The 16989-nt window shown below is 46.3% G+C and overlaps 1 protein-coding gene and 1 long non-coding RNA gene across 5 annotated transcripts in view; one reads left to right on the plus strand and one right to left on the minus strand.

Annotated features, from left to right (window-relative positions):
- LOC149746882 (uncharacterized) lies at positions 1-14274 on the minus strand. Its single transcript, XR_016388748.1, has 4 exons — positions 12729-14274; positions 11495-11553; positions 11149-11205; positions 1-10619 (listed from the first exon to the last, which is right to left on the minus strand). It is a non-coding gene; the product is annotated as an uncharacterized LOC149746882 (long non-coding RNA).
- The window catches only part of MTIF3 (mitochondrial translational initiation factor 3), an 11388-nt gene continuing 8114 nt past the window's right edge, over positions 13716-16989 (plus strand). For 2 of the 4 annotated variants that reach the window (XM_089899701.1, XM_089899700.1), the window contains exon 1: positions 13717-13823. The gene's annotated coding sequence lies outside the window, so the exon portion shown is untranslated. Of the gene's footprint in view, positions 13824-16989 lie in introns of all 4 variants that reach the window. The other 2 variants (XM_089899703.1, XM_089899702.1) reach the window with 2 other exon arrangements.

A 16989-nucleotide genomic window follows, 5' to 3' on the forward strand; every position in this document is an offset into this window, starting at 1 on the left:
GCAAAAAGGCAAACGCCCACCCCCCGACCCCCCGGCCCCCTCTCCCTCACTTCGTTCCTGTCTTCCCTCAGTGGATCAAGCTCTGGAGATCTAGAAATTTAAAATGCACACTTCTAGTTTAGGGGAAAACCAGACATAAAACATCTCACCTTATGACCCGAGAGAGGCCCGGTGGAGGCACACAGGAGATGCAGAGGGATGGACAGTGACGGTCCGCACGGAGGGCGGGGAGGCTTCCCGGGAGCGGCCCTTGAAGGAGGGAAGGCTTCACGGAGAGACCAGCGAGCACAGGAGCACGGAGGCCACACAGAACACGGGACGGTTGGGAAGAGCAATTCGCAGGGACAGGCCTCCAGGTGGGAGGACAGGTGTGGGGGCGCTGGTGAAGACGCAGGCGGCGCCGGTGTGGCCACAGTCAGTCTACGTGCCGTGGGCTGTGGGGTCCTCCAGGGGGCTCTTGAACAGTATCTTGAAGGATGAGAAGGGGTTCATCAAGAAGGAGCTACTCGCCTTGAGGAGAGCATCTGTGTCTTATCCTCCCGGGACAGCCACCGGCCCCTTCTAGGGATCATCCATAAATATTTGTTGAAGAATGAATGAAAACTCTCCACAACAGTGCCGCTCAAACCTTCGCGTGCATCCAAATCACCTGGAGAGGTTGTTGAGCACGGCTGCTGGGCTCCGCACCTGCAGTCAGTTACTGATCAGTAGATCTGAGAACGCACCGAGAAATGCCGTTTCTAAAGAGCTTCCAGGGGCCACTGGAGCTGCCGGTCTACAGACCACACTTCGGGTAGCACCGGTTTGTGTAGCTTTCCTCCTCTCCAGTTTATGCATAGAAGTCTGAAAATCCTCAGAGATAAGTATTTCGAGGGGACCTGGGATCAGGAGATGAGTAATATCTTACCTTTCTATATTGCTTTAGAGTTTCCAAAATATTTTAATTTATCATGTTTGATCCTTGTGCTTCTGTGACAATATTATCCCATTCTAAGGAGGAAGAAGCATCCAGAGAGCCAAAGCTAATTGCTCAAGGAACTATAGGTGGTAAAAGACGCAGTTAGCAAACATATGTCTCACAATGGAGCTCTGTCCTCCACACGGAAAACAAAGAGTTTTGAAAATAAAATATTAACTAATTATAAATATTCCTCTCTAGTAGATGATTTTCGATATCACCTCCCTACAGTGTTTTTGAGAAGTGAAGGAAGTTCTGGGATTATAACTCACTTTAAGTAAGACCTAGGTATCTATTCAAATTGATGCTAATAATAATGTCACTACTATTATTATTGCATAAATAACATATCACAATATTATTTTAACTCTCATTTGTAGTACATTAGGTAAGAGCATGAACTCTGGACACAGACCTCCTAGGTTCTAATCCCAGCTCTGCTGTTAATTAGCTGTGTGACCTTGGGCAAGTTACTCTCTTGTCTCAGCATCCTTATTTATGAAAGAATAGGTAAGAATAAGAATAGTAATTAATCAGAGAGTTTTTATGAGAACTAAATGAGTCAATAGATGTAACATGCTTAGAAGAGTGTCTAGAGCACACGGTAAGCTGTATACATATGTACGTGTGTATACGTATCATATATTATATCATTATTAGTAACAGTGCCCCGAAGCTGTTCAGCCCTCAGGCCTGGGCCAGGTGGGATCTGCAGGAGGCCTTAATTCAGACCAGGAGTCCTGGGTGTCAAGGCTCAGTTTTCTGAGCCAGAATTCTCTTTCTCAAAAACAACACAGAATCCGTCCCTCACTTAGACCAGCGAGGAGGCATCCTCGAAAAAGAATGTCAGGGAAGGAATCACAGAGCACCCCGGACCCAGCCCTTGTCTCGGACGCAGGAAAAGCCAAGGTCCCTGGGGGCAGCACCCCAGGACAGCCAGGAAGAGCAGGATGGGAAATGCCTGGCAGTCCTTGCTGGCTGAGCCCCCAGCTTGCTGGCACTCACGCCCCACCCGGATTTGTACACGAGTTCCAAGAAGGAGCTGAAACTGCAAGTTAGAAGGCCGGTGAATTCAGCACCACGTCCAGGGCCACCCTGATGGCGTCCCCTGGTCTGGCACTAACTCCAGGCGCTGGACTTTGGGAAGTTGCTTCCCAGGGTTGTTTGACCCCTGCGTACTCCCCTTGTCTGGGGCCTTCCTCTGACTGTTGGTGCTTGGCTGACAAATCCTTTCTGTGGTCAAAGACCCTCCTGCACAGATGGCTCGCGTGCAGCTTTGCTAGCGGTTGTGTGTGCTGCCCCCTCAGGAAGCCCGTGGGTCGTCTGTCATGGAATTAGGGACACAATTCACCAAACTGAGTTCCTGTTCTCAGGGGCCTGACTCCCTTTCAGCATGGCGTCCTAGGGCACGTGAGAGTGATTCAACACAAACACCGTGAGGGAGACCCTCCAACTAACGAGAAAAGACCTTCCCTAAAGAATCTAACGACAGAATAGAAATTCTTGTGGAGTCTGTAGGACTAATGTCCAGATCCAGCTTCTACAGAGCACCTTAGACACTCAGACACTTTGTATATGCAGGGTCGGCTCTGGCGCAGTCTCCTTTCATGAGAGTATTTTAGACAATTGTTGGTAAAAATAAGAAATCTATATTCTTGTGGAATAATAGGCATTACCGTTCATACAGGTTAATTTATAAAAGAAATTCTATTTGCACACAGGCTGGATTTATAAAATCTCTCTCACTGAAACTGATTCAAGACCTAATGCAAAATGTAGCTGTATTTTCATTTTACACAATAAAGTATTTTCTGTCAGCAGTAACCCAATGATACTTTCAAATTATGATAGTTTTTAAACATAAACTTTATCAAAATTCTACTACAACTATATGCTGTAATTGTTAAGGCAAAAGTATAAAATCTGAGCACCCTCAATTCCATGGAATGCTGACTCACTGGGGAAAATAAACTTATTCCTACCTAATACCACATAAATTGAAAGAAATACAAGCTGCTTTTTTTGCATAATAATAATTTTAGGAAAATAAAAATGCAGTTCATAGTTAACATCCCAATGGGCATTTTACAGGTCATTGAGATAAAACAGATGCAATACTAAGAATAGAAATTTGGTAACATGATGATCTTTTTATATAATAAGATTTTCCTAGAAGTGTTTTAATTATTATTAAAATAACGTTTCCTTTGGCTTTTTACAAGTAGCCTTACTGATATATAATATCAATACACACTAGAAAATTTACATACTATACAATCAACGCATTTTAAGTGTGCAATTCAATGAGTGTTAGTAAATTTATAGAGTTGTGCAACCGTCACCACAATCTAATTTTAGAACACCTCCATCACCCTAGAAAACAAAACAAAAACCTCTTTTCTATCTACAATCATTCGCCATTGCCACACCCTGCTCTACGCAACCATTATCTATTTTTTGTCTCCATATAGCTGACATCTTTGGGTATTTCTTTTCTTTTTTTTTTTTTTTTGCTGTACGCGGGCCTCTCACCACTGGGGCCTCTCCCACTGCGGAGCACAGGCTCCGGACGCACAGGCTCAGCGGCCATGGCTCACGGGCCCAGCCGCTCCGCGGCATGTGGGATCCTCCCGGACCGGGGCACAAACCCGCGTCCCCCTGCATCGGCAGGCGGACTCTCAACCACTGCGCCACCAGGGAAACCCTGGGTATTTCTTATAAATGTAAGAACAATACATGTTCTTTCATTGACCATAATGTTTCTGAGGTTCCCAAAGAGCCAGACCAGCTCCCCTGCCACCTGCCCCCAGGTCTGCCCCCAGGTCTGCCCAGCCTGCCACAGGGTTCTCCAGACCCCCTACCCACATGGAATCCCCACTGTCCTGTGTTTTCTTCTCTGACTCCGTCACGTTCACAGTAGGAGTGTGTTTCTCAGTCTGGTTGTGTCTTTTCATCCATGCCAGCGCCTTTGCCTGGGAAAGCAAGTGTCACTCTTTGGGACAGCCCCACACACTTGTGACAAAGCCCCTTTGTGAGCCCCCTGGCCACACTCGGGGTGTCCAGAGAGAGGTGAGGGCCTGGTCTAACCAGGTTTGGGGTAAAATGCAGCCCTTGTTGCACCAACTGTAACTCAGCAGCAATCTCCCCAACTCAAGAAAGCAAGTGAGCTGGATGCCAATTACAAAAAGAGAAACTTCAAATCCGTTCTAATTTGTAAACAATAAAGTAAAATCGGTGGCAACTTTTATGACTTAAACTATTATTAGTGTAAAAGGCTAACCCACACCAGTGGGTCCTGACATGACGGTTGAGTGTGAAAGGGGGCACTAGAAATTGTCAAAGGCCGTCAGTTACAGCCTATAAATGATGCATCAGAAATGTGAGGAGCACATACTCTTCATGAGTCCCCATTTTTCTGTTGCACGTCCTCACAGTGATAATTTAAAGATGCAGTTATAATTACACATGGATCCGTTGTATGGTGTCTGTGTTTTACTGCGAGCATTAATACCGAAACATTTGACCACGTCAGTTGCAAAAATCCATCAATCACGAACAGAAAATTAAAGACATGGTTAGACTGGGTCTTCTACTTCGTTGTGAACTTTCTGTTTTGAGAGGCAGCAAGGTCAGCCCAATGGTATACATGTGTGATCGTTTAATAACCCTTTGACGATTCTTATCATGATGATATGGAATGTCGGTTGCAGTTATAGAGTCCATAGTATGGTAATTAACACAAGGAAATCCAAAGACCGAGTTGTAACTCCTTTATAGACACCGACTTTCCCTGTGATTTTTTTTCATAGATTGTTTAGACTTTCTGTGCTTCTAATTCAGCAACTGTAAATTACTACAGTAGTAGGCATGCTACTTAGCACTGAAGTTTGTTTCAACAAAAGATGCCCACCTCAGAGAGCTTCCCAAGTGGTTTAGAAAGGTTCCTCCTAAAACTGTAATTCAACACCTAGTGGTATCCTATTATGTACTGTCAACCCCAAGCCAGCAGAGGAAAAGAAAAGCCTCTAGAAGACATGAAATCCTGCACCAAAGCTCCTACAGTTTATTCAGAGACCATTCGAAAAGGCTTAGTTGTGCGTTTCACAGCCCACAACAAATACCTAATGTGCATTAAAGAAATGCAGGCCCTAGGCTGACCTCTCTGAACAACGCAAGGAGCAAAGGCCCCTGCAAAGCTCTGACACTGCAGAGGGCGGGATATGCCAACATGTACGTAACTACGTTAGGAGACAGAGAAAAATAAATGGCACAGAATAAGCACACGTAAAATGACAGGGTCCGAAGAAGGGAGAAACTAAGGGAAGCCTTCGTGAAGCGGGGACACTTGGTCTGGATTCCAGGCAGAGGGTGGGGCATGAATGGGCAGAGGCAGAAAAGCACAAACACAGGGAAGTGCAAGTCATCGTCTGGCTGCTCAGCAGAGGTGGGTGAAGAGGGTTGAAGCTGTAACGATGTCTGGTTTCATCAACAGACAGTTACCGGAAGAAAATCCACTTAAGAGTTATCTGAAGACAGGAAATGAATCCCAGCGTGCTCCAGGCGGACTGGAGTTGGAAGGTTAGAAGTGAAGCCTCCTACCCCATTGCTCACAGGGCCCCGCAGTCTAGCCTTTGTGCGTGTCTGGTTCCTGGTCCTACTTCTCTCCATAGACCGACTCATCCGTGTGAACAACAGGTGTGTGTGGCATTTAGCTGCAGTATAGAAGCCTGTTAGTTCCTCTCTCACAGTCAGGAGTCCAGAGGCACGGGGTTCCGCAGTGTCAGGACCCGAGCTCCACCAGGAGCCCGCTTGCTCCAGGAGGCCATTCAAGCTCCAGCTGTCATGTGCACCTCTGAGCCAGCAGAAAGGAGGAAGGGGACAAGAGCACACTTCTCCTGAGAGAACTTTCTGGAAGTTGCACATAACATACCTGCTTATTTAGGGTGACCATGTCATATGCCACCTAAACTGGAACACTTATGAGGGTGAAAGAGGACGCTATTAATAATCACACCAGGGACTTCCCTGGTGGCGCAGCGGTTAAGAATCCACCTGCCAATGTAGGGGACACGGGTTCGATTCCTGGTCCGGGAAGATCCCACATGCCGCGGGGCAACTAAGCCCATGCGCCACAACTACTGAGCCTGTGCTCTAGAGCAAGTGCACCACAACTACTGAAACCCACGTGCTCTAGGGCCCACGCTCCGCAACAAGAGAAGCCACCGCAGTGAGAAGCCCACGCACCGCAACAAGAGTAGCCCCCGCTCACCGCAATTAGAGAAAGCCCATGCGCAGCAACGAAGACCCAACGCAGCCAAAAATGAATAAAATTTAAAACAAAAAATCATACCAGGATAACAGGCATAAACTAGGACATTCCCAGGACTTATGGGGGATATATATATATATATATATATATATATATATATATATATATATTCCACTGGCCAGAACGTAGTCAAATGGTCACATCTGTCTGTAAGGGAGGCTACACGTACTGTCTTTATTCTGGGCAGCTATGTGCTCAGCTAAAACCTGGGAAAGAGGAGAAAGAGTATCTCTGCCCCAAGCGCCCTCTGACACCCAACGAATCTCCCAGTTTGACTTTGCAAGTTGTCACCGTGTATAGACTGGTCTCCCGTAGGTCAGGCTCCTGCCCTGGTCCAATCAGCTATGAATGGGAGAGGGCATGAGGGCTGGACTTTTGGACTATAAGTCTCCCCTCTCAGGGGTGGTGTCCAGGAGCAGAGACTGAGAAAGGAGCCTGGGCAGAGCAGGCAAATTGACTGACTCGTCAACGACAATAGGCTATAGATCCATTGCAGAGGACAGTAAAGGCTGGAGTGGAAAGTCACACTCCAATTCAGCAGGCAGGCGGTGGAGAGCCGCCAGCAGTTTTTCTAGCAAGGCACTGGTGTGAATGGAGCTTTACTGAAGCAAGCTTATCCTGGCCATAGTGTGTGGGCCGGTTTGGAAGAAGGTGGGATGGAGAGCTACAGGTCCCCTCAAGTAACCCCTGCATGAGGCCAGGTGAGATTGAACTTGACCTTGAGCAGAACATTAGGAGGCAGGGAGAACTGTTAAAGCCAGGTAGGCACTTAGAGCAACGAGGGGTAGCTGGCAGTATAATGGCAAGAGAACAGTAAGAAAATCTATAAAAAGGAGAATCACAAATTCAAAATCACGACAGTCTGGGCCACGCAGTGTAGTGCACTGAGGACACGTGACTGTCTTAAATGCCACGTACGATGATGGGTAGTCATAACGCCCCATTCTTGAAAACAACGTTCATTATACCACGTTTCAGAAAGCAATACAGTTTGTAATACATTATATTAAATACTTTTATTCAAAATGGTAAGAAGTTTTGTGTTCTTTTGAGAGGTAAGCTTAGGTATCTGGAAGATTCTCGTATACAAAACGTCTCATTTCCCAAATAATAATTAAATGAATCCTCACCATACCTGAAACCGTTTTGCCGTCAAATGCATATTACAGGACAGCACTTGGATGTGTAGGTTATGTTTATCTTGCTGAACAGCAGATAGAAAGCACGGCTCTGGAGACCCAAGCTGAACATTTTAAAACCTCAGCTAGGGACTTCCCGGGCGGTCCAGTGGTTAAGACTCTGCCCTCCCAGTGAGGGGGCATGGGTTCGATTCTTGATCAGGGAACTAAGATCCTGCATGCCACGCAGCGTGGCCCCAAGAAACAAAAACAAAACCTCAGCTAAATAAATATATAAAACTCATTCAAAGAAAGTCAAGCCTCTCATCTATGGCAGAAATGCAGCTAAATAATACACAACGCCTTCGTATGACACAGGACCCCCAACATCAGCCCTGGGCAATTACACCTATTGAAAGGTGTGGGTTTCCGATCGAAAAGCTAGAGCTTACATGACTCTCCTTTGAAGGACCAATTTCTGGAACCTTTCAGTCCTTAATCAGAAAACGTGGACTAACAGAATGATAGGAACATAGAGAGCAGGTTCAGAAATTTGTGGCCATCTCTTTCGCTCACACAGAAATACAATAAACAACTAGTTCTTCTCAGTATGATGCTCTAAATTTAAAGAAATACATGTATGGAAAGTTCAGAGGAGGCCTCTTTGGTAATTTTGAATAACAACTAAGAAAACTGTCCTAGAATGGATGAAAGCAAAATACACACAAAGAAGCTTCTAGAAATCTGAGCCTCTGCATCTGATTTCTGAAGCAGTCCTCCATCTCCAATAGGGATTTTTTTAAACATCCCTCACAGATTATTTTTGACTTAGCCAAGCAGGGAGTCTATTTTAAAGCTCCCAATTTGAAAGTCATGGAAGGTTTATAAAGTTCTCCACCTGCATCTCTTTTTAGGAACAGTCCTTTATCCTCTAAAGGATGAAAACCTCTAGCATATAAAAAGTTTGTTAAGCTGTCACTATCAATAGGATAAAAAAAAAATAACGGCTGACAAAGAAGAAACAAATTGCATCTTCGAATAAGTTTTCTTGAAGCTCTTGTTAAAAGCTATAACCTCTGATGTTAACTAAACTTAACCTATTCTGACCCTGGTGGTGGCCCTTAACCTTTTCTTTCTTCTGCTTCCTGTGACTGCTGGAGAATACTGGCCCAGTCCTTGGAAAAGCGTTCTCTGTAGCACACAAAGGCCCAGGCTTCCTGCTCCCCTCTCAGGATACCCCAGATCGACCGAGGGGTCAGCACCTGTGCAGAGAAGCAGGTGACAGTGGTCCAGTCCTTGGAAAAGCGTTCTCTGGAGCACACAAAGGCCCAGGCTTCCTGCTCCCCTCTCAGGATGCCCCAGATCGACTGAGGGGTCAGCACCTGTGTGGAGAAGCAGGTGACAGTGGTCCAGTCCTTGGAAAAGCGTTCTCTGGAGCACACAAAGGCCAGGCTTCCTGCTCCCCCATCAGGATGCCCCAGATCGACTGAGGGGTCAGCACCTGTGCGGAGAAGCAGGTGACAGTGGCCTAGTCCTTGGAAAAGCGTTCTCTGTAGCACACAAAGGCCAGGCTTCCTGCTCCCCCATCAGGGTGCCCCAGATCGACTGAGGGAGGGGTCAGCACCTGTGCGGAGAAGCAGGTGACAGTGGCCTAGAGCAAGTTGTAAGCATGTCTGCCCTTCAGCTATCACGCTGCAGCTTCAGGCATTCAAGCCACTGAAGTTCAGATTTTCTTTGTGAATGCAGACTTTAAACAAATTCATCTATTGCTGTTCAACTGACTGTAAAATTGGTAGATTTACTGTTGCCAAAAAAAAAGAAGAGAAACTGAGAGCTTTCACTTCCACTTTGGTAAGGTCATGGATACGTCCCAGGCTGCAAGCAAAACAGCCTTTAAAATCTTTGCAGTGGAAGCTAGCAACTTCCAGGGGGTGAAATCAGCCCAACAAAGACGGAAATGTCCAGCGGAAAGTCCTCCCTAGACAGTAAACGTGTGAAACTCCACATCTGAGAACTTGCCAAGATGTAATGATTTGCTTTTAATTCCATTTCCCTCAAAGACGGGAAACAGTGAGAGCACAAATTTGTTTCATCACTAACATTATATTTACTGTTAGTTCTGCTTCCTTACATAGCCTTCTAACTAGATCTCATGTGGCTGTTTAAACACATTATTGGGTTTTCTTTATAATGTAGAACACTAATAACTTGGTCCTGCTTTGCTTTGACTTACACAGTAGGAAACAGCACCTTTCATAAAGTTTCCTGTACTAGCTCTTTGTATTTCTGCATGATGTCTTATCATGGTAAAAGGAAATTATTTTCATTAAGTGTTTCAAAATGACCAAAGTTAACTGACTCACTCCTAAACTTAACATCTTTGAAATGGAAACATATGGCCCTGTTGTTTTTCCCAAGGAGACTTTTGAACCTATTTATTTTCTGCTTCATTCGGTTGCACAAGAGATTTTTCACAGAAGATAAATGGCCCTTCCATATATAAATATTCTTTTACTTAGTAGACATGAGAGCTTTTTAAAAAAATTCATCATAGTGTTATTCATTTTAGACAAACTTGTTTTGCTCATTCCCAACCACTGTCATGTTTTAATCATTGGTGCCATCCCTTTTGATAAATGATTAATCTGGAGTCTAATGTTATGGGAAATTTTACACATGATAAAGAAATTTATTCTGGGGCTTCCCTGGTGGCGCAGTGGTTAAGAATCCGCCTGCCAATGCAGGGGACATGGGTTCGAGCCCTGGTCTGGGAAGATCCCACATGCCGTGGAGCAATTAAGCCTGTGCACCACAACTACTGAGCCTGTGCTCTAGAGCCCACGAGCCACAACTACTGAGCCTGCGCTCTAGAGCCCGCGAGCCACAACTACTGAGGCCCATGCACCTAGAGCCCGTGCTCTGCAACAAGAGAAGCCACCGTAAGGAGAAGCCCGCGCACCGCAACAAAGAGTAGCCCCCGCTCGCTGCAACTAGAGAAAGCCCGAGCGCAGCAGCGAAGACCCAACCCAGCCAAAAATAAATATATAAATTTATTTTTTTAAAAAAGAAATTTTTTCTGAATCTAATAATAGTTTGAGAGTATGTGAAGGGTTTTAACACAGATGTGGTCACCAGATGTTCCAGCTCTTCTGAGGAACCAGCAGAAGTAGTTGCATGATGGATTTAGGTTACTTAAAGGAAGATTTCCTCAGTCCTTTAAAACAATGAAATGAGATAATGAGGGAGGGCTGAATCTCCTTGTTTGGAGTTTTGTTTTTTGTTTGTTTTTTTAAGTGTACAGATGTTTGCATGTTTAGAACGCATTAATCACACTTCTGCCTGTGGATAATGGTACAGATTCTGTAAGAAGGCTTCCAGCTTTCATGTGTTATGAGAATAGACACATAGTATTGGGCTGCGAGCATCTTCCGGAGGTTTTGAAGTCACCCCACATCAGCCAAAGCCCTGTCTCACCCTGCTTTCTCTGTCCCTTTCGACAAGTTTGTAAACACGTACCCAGGAGAGCAGAGCACGGACCCTCTCGGTTTTTAAATGGCACTGTGACGAGAAAGTGGCTGCCATTTAAGCCAACACTCTTACTGGATATAGTATGCACTGCACAGGCTCTCACGTGCAATAGACTCCCATTCTTTAGTTTTACCAAAATGTCCTGGCAGGAGTTTACAGTGTAATGGAGGGAGGCAAGGGGGCATCTAAACTACCTGCAATCTGTTAACAATTACCTGTTGAAGAATATGCAGAGTATTGGACCTCACGCAGGCTCTACCACACGCACAGACCTTCAAAACAAACGCAGGACTATTAGCAGAGTAGCTTCTCAATTTGTTGCAGTCACTGTGGCATCATGAAGACACAGCCTAGTGTTAACAACTTTTAAAGACATCACCCACAGAGTAACGACTTTGTGGGACAGATATCTTGAACCTCAATGACCTGGGCTGAGCAACTGTGTTTCACACGCCTCCGTCCGCACCAGTGGGAGAGAGGGGACTTTGAAAGCTAACAGGCAAGGAGAGGGACAGAATATTTCCTTTAATCCTTCGTCAGAGCAAAAACATCAATACTTGCCTTGTGTGAGGAAATGTGTCGCTCAGGGACCAACCAGGAAAAGTATCATGGAAATTACCCTGTGGTGGAAAACGGAGAAGTTTCAGAATAGCCAGGATTTGAGTCATATTATGGAGTTACACTTCTACATTCTGGGCTTTGCTTTTTTGGTAAATTATGGGTAGAAACAATAACAATTTGGGAAGCTCTATACACTTCTGAGAGTCCTCTTCTCTGCACATACTGAATGAGACAGCTTACAGGGGCTTTGTGGTGCAGTCATATTCTGTCCCCAAACCAAGAAGGGCGCCTTAGCAAGCAGAGGCCATAAGTACAGGGAGGGGTCCTTAAAGATCCAGTTACCTGCTTTACTATCATTATTCAAAGGTCTTCAAAGTCACCCTCACTGGAGCTGAGCCCAAGACTCTCAACGATTCTTTAGAAGCTGCCCAGTCCCATTTCAGCTGGAGGTCAGAGCAGAGTTCAAAAGAAGAGCTAAAAAGAACCTGCTTCTCTCTCTGAGGGCATGTCTGTAACACCCACCCTTTCCTGCTCATCTCCTTCCAGGAACACCAAAGCCCCTCTCTTGTTGAGATATCTCACAATGGCAGTCTAGATAACTCCCCAAATCATCTATTCTGGCCACTCATACCTTCAAAGAGGGGCTGCAAAAAAAAAAAAAAAGGATGCTGACAGGTAGCTCCAGTTACCAAGGACAACTCGGTGTGAATTTATTCAAATCATAATCTCACCAAACTTTAAGTCCTGAGTTTGGGTATTAAACTCTTCAACCAATTTCACTTAGTATCTTCCCAGACTTGTAACTCCATTGACACTCATTTCATAAGGGACATTCAGCATTAAGAACACCAACTCTGGCACCAGGCTGCCTGGCTGGTTTTATTCTTGAATCTGCTACTAGCTGCGTGACCTTGGGCAAATTACTTACTTTCTTCAGGCTTCAGTTTCCTCATCTGTGAAATGAGGTCATTACATTTTCCTGAGGATTAAACAACTCGAGAGAAGTCAACCACTTGTGTAACACTGCCCAGGCATGCACACAGGTAAATGCTGTAAATGCGGGCATTTGCAGGTGACAAGCACCTACCATTTCCCAAGTTTTGTGCTGGTCACTCCATCCCCCGATCTACACTACACAAACACATCTTGCTATTAAAGAATATTTTTGGTAGGATAAAATGAATCTTTAATTCTTCATGTTTAACTTGGAAAAGACCAACATGCAAATACTAACCTTGGCCTTTGGGCCTCACATAGTTTTTCTGGGTTTACCACTTCACTGTTTTCAACGAAAATTCAGTACCTACTATGCCCGACGACGCCGTGGATTTGATGAGGAAACGGAAACTTGGTCTTTGCTCTCAAGAAACTATTTAAGGCTGCATTAGTTTCCTCATCTGAAACGAAAGAGGTAATGCGAGACTTGAGCTGTTTAATGAGAATAAAGCGACGTGTCCTGCTGGACTACAAGTATCCAATAGAAGCAGTGTGCTCTCATATAAATCAAAGTATCCTCTAACTAGGTGGCTTCAGGGAGTCACGGCCACTGAGGAATTCCCACTCTGCCAAGGAGGAATTTCCTACTGGAGAAGAGGCTAGAGGGGCAGGGGCTGGCACGGCGGTCTGCAGGCTCGCAGACCCCAAAGCAGGCAGGCAAGAGACCGGGTGCACGGTCCGCTCCCAGGGTTAAAACTGCTCCAGAGCCTGGACGCCGCACGCACGCCCCACGCCCGTGTGGTCCTCGGCCAAACGCTGACGGCTCCGAGCTCTCCGGGATACGGCGCCACGGGGGCCTTCCGCGCCCGGCCCGGCGCTCGCAGGCCGCCAGTGCCGCTTACCTGGGAACCGACGGGAGCCTCTGCTTCCCGAGTCTGCCTGCTCACCTGCAAATGCAGGTGAGCAGTGCTTCCGAACTCACAATAATTATAAAGACGTTTATGAAATCGTTTATTAAGCATTCTATCAAAATAGTATTTTATTAAATAAAAAAGACGTGTATGAAAGCTCTAAGCCTAGTGGGAATACAGCCACACCGTGATCGGCACCAACGTAATGGACCGAGGGGATGGGAAGCTCCGATCGCAGCACCCCCTGCGGCGGCAGGAGCCAGGTGAACGGCAACTTCCCGCACGCACCTCCCCTCGCCCTCCGCATTTTGTGTCGGAGGACTTTAGGCCGCCGGCCGGAAAGGCGCTCCTCCTCACGTCACCTTTCCTTTAAAGACGCAGGCCGAAGCCCTGCCCACTACGGAAGGTGAAAGGGCCTCACACGGCGGAGCCCGTTTGCGGGCTCCTTCTGCCAAACCTTACCAATCGGCGGCCCGGAACAGGTAAAGCTAAAGGCAAGGGGCGCTGCGCGGGTGAGGGGACCTGCAGCGGGAGGACGGGGTCGTAGGGACGTGCCTGCGGAGGACACCGCCTTGCGCTCGGCCGTGTCCCTGTCCCTGGAAGCTCAGTGCCGCCCACCCGCCAGCGGACAGGCCCTGCAGACCGTGCCGCGGGTTCGGGGGTTCGGCCGGGCTTAAAGCCGTCTTCCAGCCCAGGCTGCTGTCCGCGCACCCCGCAGCCGCAGCATCTAGACCTGCCGTCCACGGTCCTTCAGGCCCCTGGACCTTCCGCCCCGCTATCCCTGTGCACGTACGGGCACGCACGCAGGCCGTACGTCGCTACGGCCCGCTACGGCCCAGGCGCGCCGCGGGGGCGGAGCTCGGGTGGGCGTGGCCACCACAGATGCACGTGACCGGTCTGTTTGGCGCGCCGGGCTCCCCCCACCCCCCAGTCCCTGGCTCAGCGCGGAGCACTGGCGGGCGTGCAGGCTCTTTGCGGTCTGCGGCCAGAGAGGCGGCGTAGTGGGGAAGGTCGCTGAGTGATCTGGGATTTCTTGTTTTCCCATTTACCATTTACTAGGCTTCACGGCATAAGACTCCTGAAAGAAGTAAATACATTTTCTTACTGAAGAGCCGCAGTTCCAAGTACAGGTTATAAGAGGCTTCAGTGTAAGGAAGTGCAGAGTGGAGGGCTCTGGAAAATCAGCCACTGTTGACCGTGCTCAGCGCGATGCAGGAAGGGTAAACCAGATGCGTTCCCTGCTTCACAGAACTTACCGTCTGAGAGAAACAGTAATAAAATAATCACAAAATTATAATCGTGGAAAGATGAGCTGTTCTGTGGTCGCACTTAACTCTGAGCTCAACAAGCAAATAGCGGGACACGGGGGAAAGGGGGTGTTGACCAGGGGAGAGCTGGCCTAGTCTGGGAGGTAATCAAAAGAACGCCCTGAGAAAGACCCCGCTAGACAGGAATGGAGTTTCCTAAACCAAGGGGGAGAACACTTCAAGATCGGAAAGGCCAGGGGGGTTTAGGCATAAATGAAGTTTGGAATGGAGTGAGGCCAGAAAGGTGCGAAGGACCTTTTGGCCTCCTGAAAGCTCTTGGTCTTTAATCTTCAGGCAGTTTTAGGTGGGCGGGCGCCGGGTGCCAGGACAACACCAGCGTTGCAGAGGGGGGAACTGATTGCAGAGCTCATGTTAGGAGACTGATGGGAATCCAAAGGAGAGGTGGAAGATGTCTTAAACTAGGGTGGTGGCAGTGGATATGGAGAGAAGTAGGTGGATTTATGGTGTTCGGAAGTAAGACTGAGGAGGCTTGGTGTTGGATTAGCTGTGAGAGTGCGGAAGAGCAGAAGTGGACAAGACGACGTGGCTCTGGACGGACTGAGATGCTGGTCACTGAGAGAGGGAGTTCTGGAAAGTGAGATGACCGTTTAGAAAATTAACATACAGGAATAAGCACAACTTTTAATATTGAGTCGAGCGCAGGATTTAAGAGCTTTTCAAAAAATGTTTTGTGGATGGTTAACTTATTTCAATAAAATAAACTTAAAATTTTATGGCTAAAGAAATGTGGTTAAGTAATTGGCCAAGATATATGTTAGCTTTTTCCAGTGTTTTAGTCAGTGTTCTAGCTCGTCAACAGCTTGGCAGTGCGGAGAGTACTTCGTACAAAACTAGGGCCAGTGGACAGCAACCTGAAGGCTTGGTGACAGCAGTGCTCACCCCGGGCTGGAATGGGGCAGGTGGGGCAGTGGGCAGGGCAGCAGGCAGAAGGACTTAGTGAAACTCCTTGGGAAGGCGTGAGAAAGGATTCTTAAAGTCATCGGAATTGGCAAAATTAGTTTCACAAATATTTAGCCCACTAGAATCCATGTACCTTTTGGTTCAACCTCCCTGGAAAGAATAGACATCAATATAATGTCAGCTATGTAGGAAAGAAAAGCAGGGAGTGAACAAACAGAAGTGATCTTCACCTCTTCAGTTGATAGGAGTTTGGTAACAAAGGTGTTGTCAAATTATGTAAGATTTGTACATTTCATCGTAAATTTTGCCTCAAAATGAAAAGATTGTAAATGAATATTGAACTCCAGTTAATGATATGCATGCTGAAAGCGTGCTGAGTCTGACCTCTGTTACGGGGTGACGGCCAGAGTGCGCATTTCCCGCTTGAGTCTGGAAGTATTCTTTGGGTCACCCTTTGGCACCACTTGAATACCTTGTTTCCTCATCAGCTTTTTACCTAATGATTTTTGCATCCATCTTTGCCTGAGTCAGTGATTTGATCGGAGGTAGCAAAATGGTGGTTTTCAAATTACTTTTACTTTTCTTCTCCATGTATTAGCTGGCATTCTCCTCTAAAGAACGCTTTTCTTCATCATCTGGGGGTGATTACAGTTCTTCTTAAAAAGGTAGGATAAATGCTTAGTTCTTTTTCAATGACCAATTTCCAGAGTAAGGAGTCAGAGTAGCAGTCACGTACAGTTGTGGCTAACCATCTTTCTTTTTCATAGATTTTTGCATATTCGGTGTGTTGAAATGAATTTCAGTCACTGATGTTTAAATTATCACACATTTGGCCCGTGGGAGTCTCTTCATGCGATCAAACTGTAAATGAAATGTAAACAAAATGGTAATACTATCAGGGAAACCTGAAGACTGGATATTTGAACATATAGAGGAATGATTATCAGTTGGGATGTGTTACTGTGTTTATTCAAAAGATAACAAGAGTCCTCAGCTCTTACTGGAGTGTTTACTGATGACACAGGATTTACTCGGAAGTCGTTCACAGATGCTGGGGTCCCGGGAGTAGTTGCTGGTGGAGAGAAAGCCTGTTGGTCCACATGCTGCAAATCAAGGAGCTAAGTGATGGGTGCTTAGGCCTTTATTTTGCTGTTTTTTCTGTACATGCTTGAGAATTTTCCTAATAAGAAGTTTCTCAATTACTTGAATTTATGTTGATGTTTCCGATTCAAATTTCATATCACAGGTTTTTCCCTAACTCTGTTATTTATATTTCTATCTATGAAAAGCTTACTTTGAAGAAACAGGTATATCTTCCTTTTGGCTGATCCAAAGCCAAAATTTAGCTAGTGTTGAAGCATAATTGCTGTGTAAGTCAAGAAAATTTAAAGCCTTTTAAAATTTGAATAATAGCAAAGAA

Source organism: Delphinapterus leucas, chromosome 18 (assembly GCF_059928025.1).
Source record: "Delphinapterus leucas isolate spDelLeu-1000000601 "Yukka" chromosome 18, BTC_Dleu_Yukka2, whole genome shotgun sequence".
Classification (NCBI taxonomy): domain Eukaryota; kingdom Metazoa; phylum Chordata; class Mammalia; order Artiodactyla; family Monodontidae; genus Delphinapterus; species Delphinapterus leucas.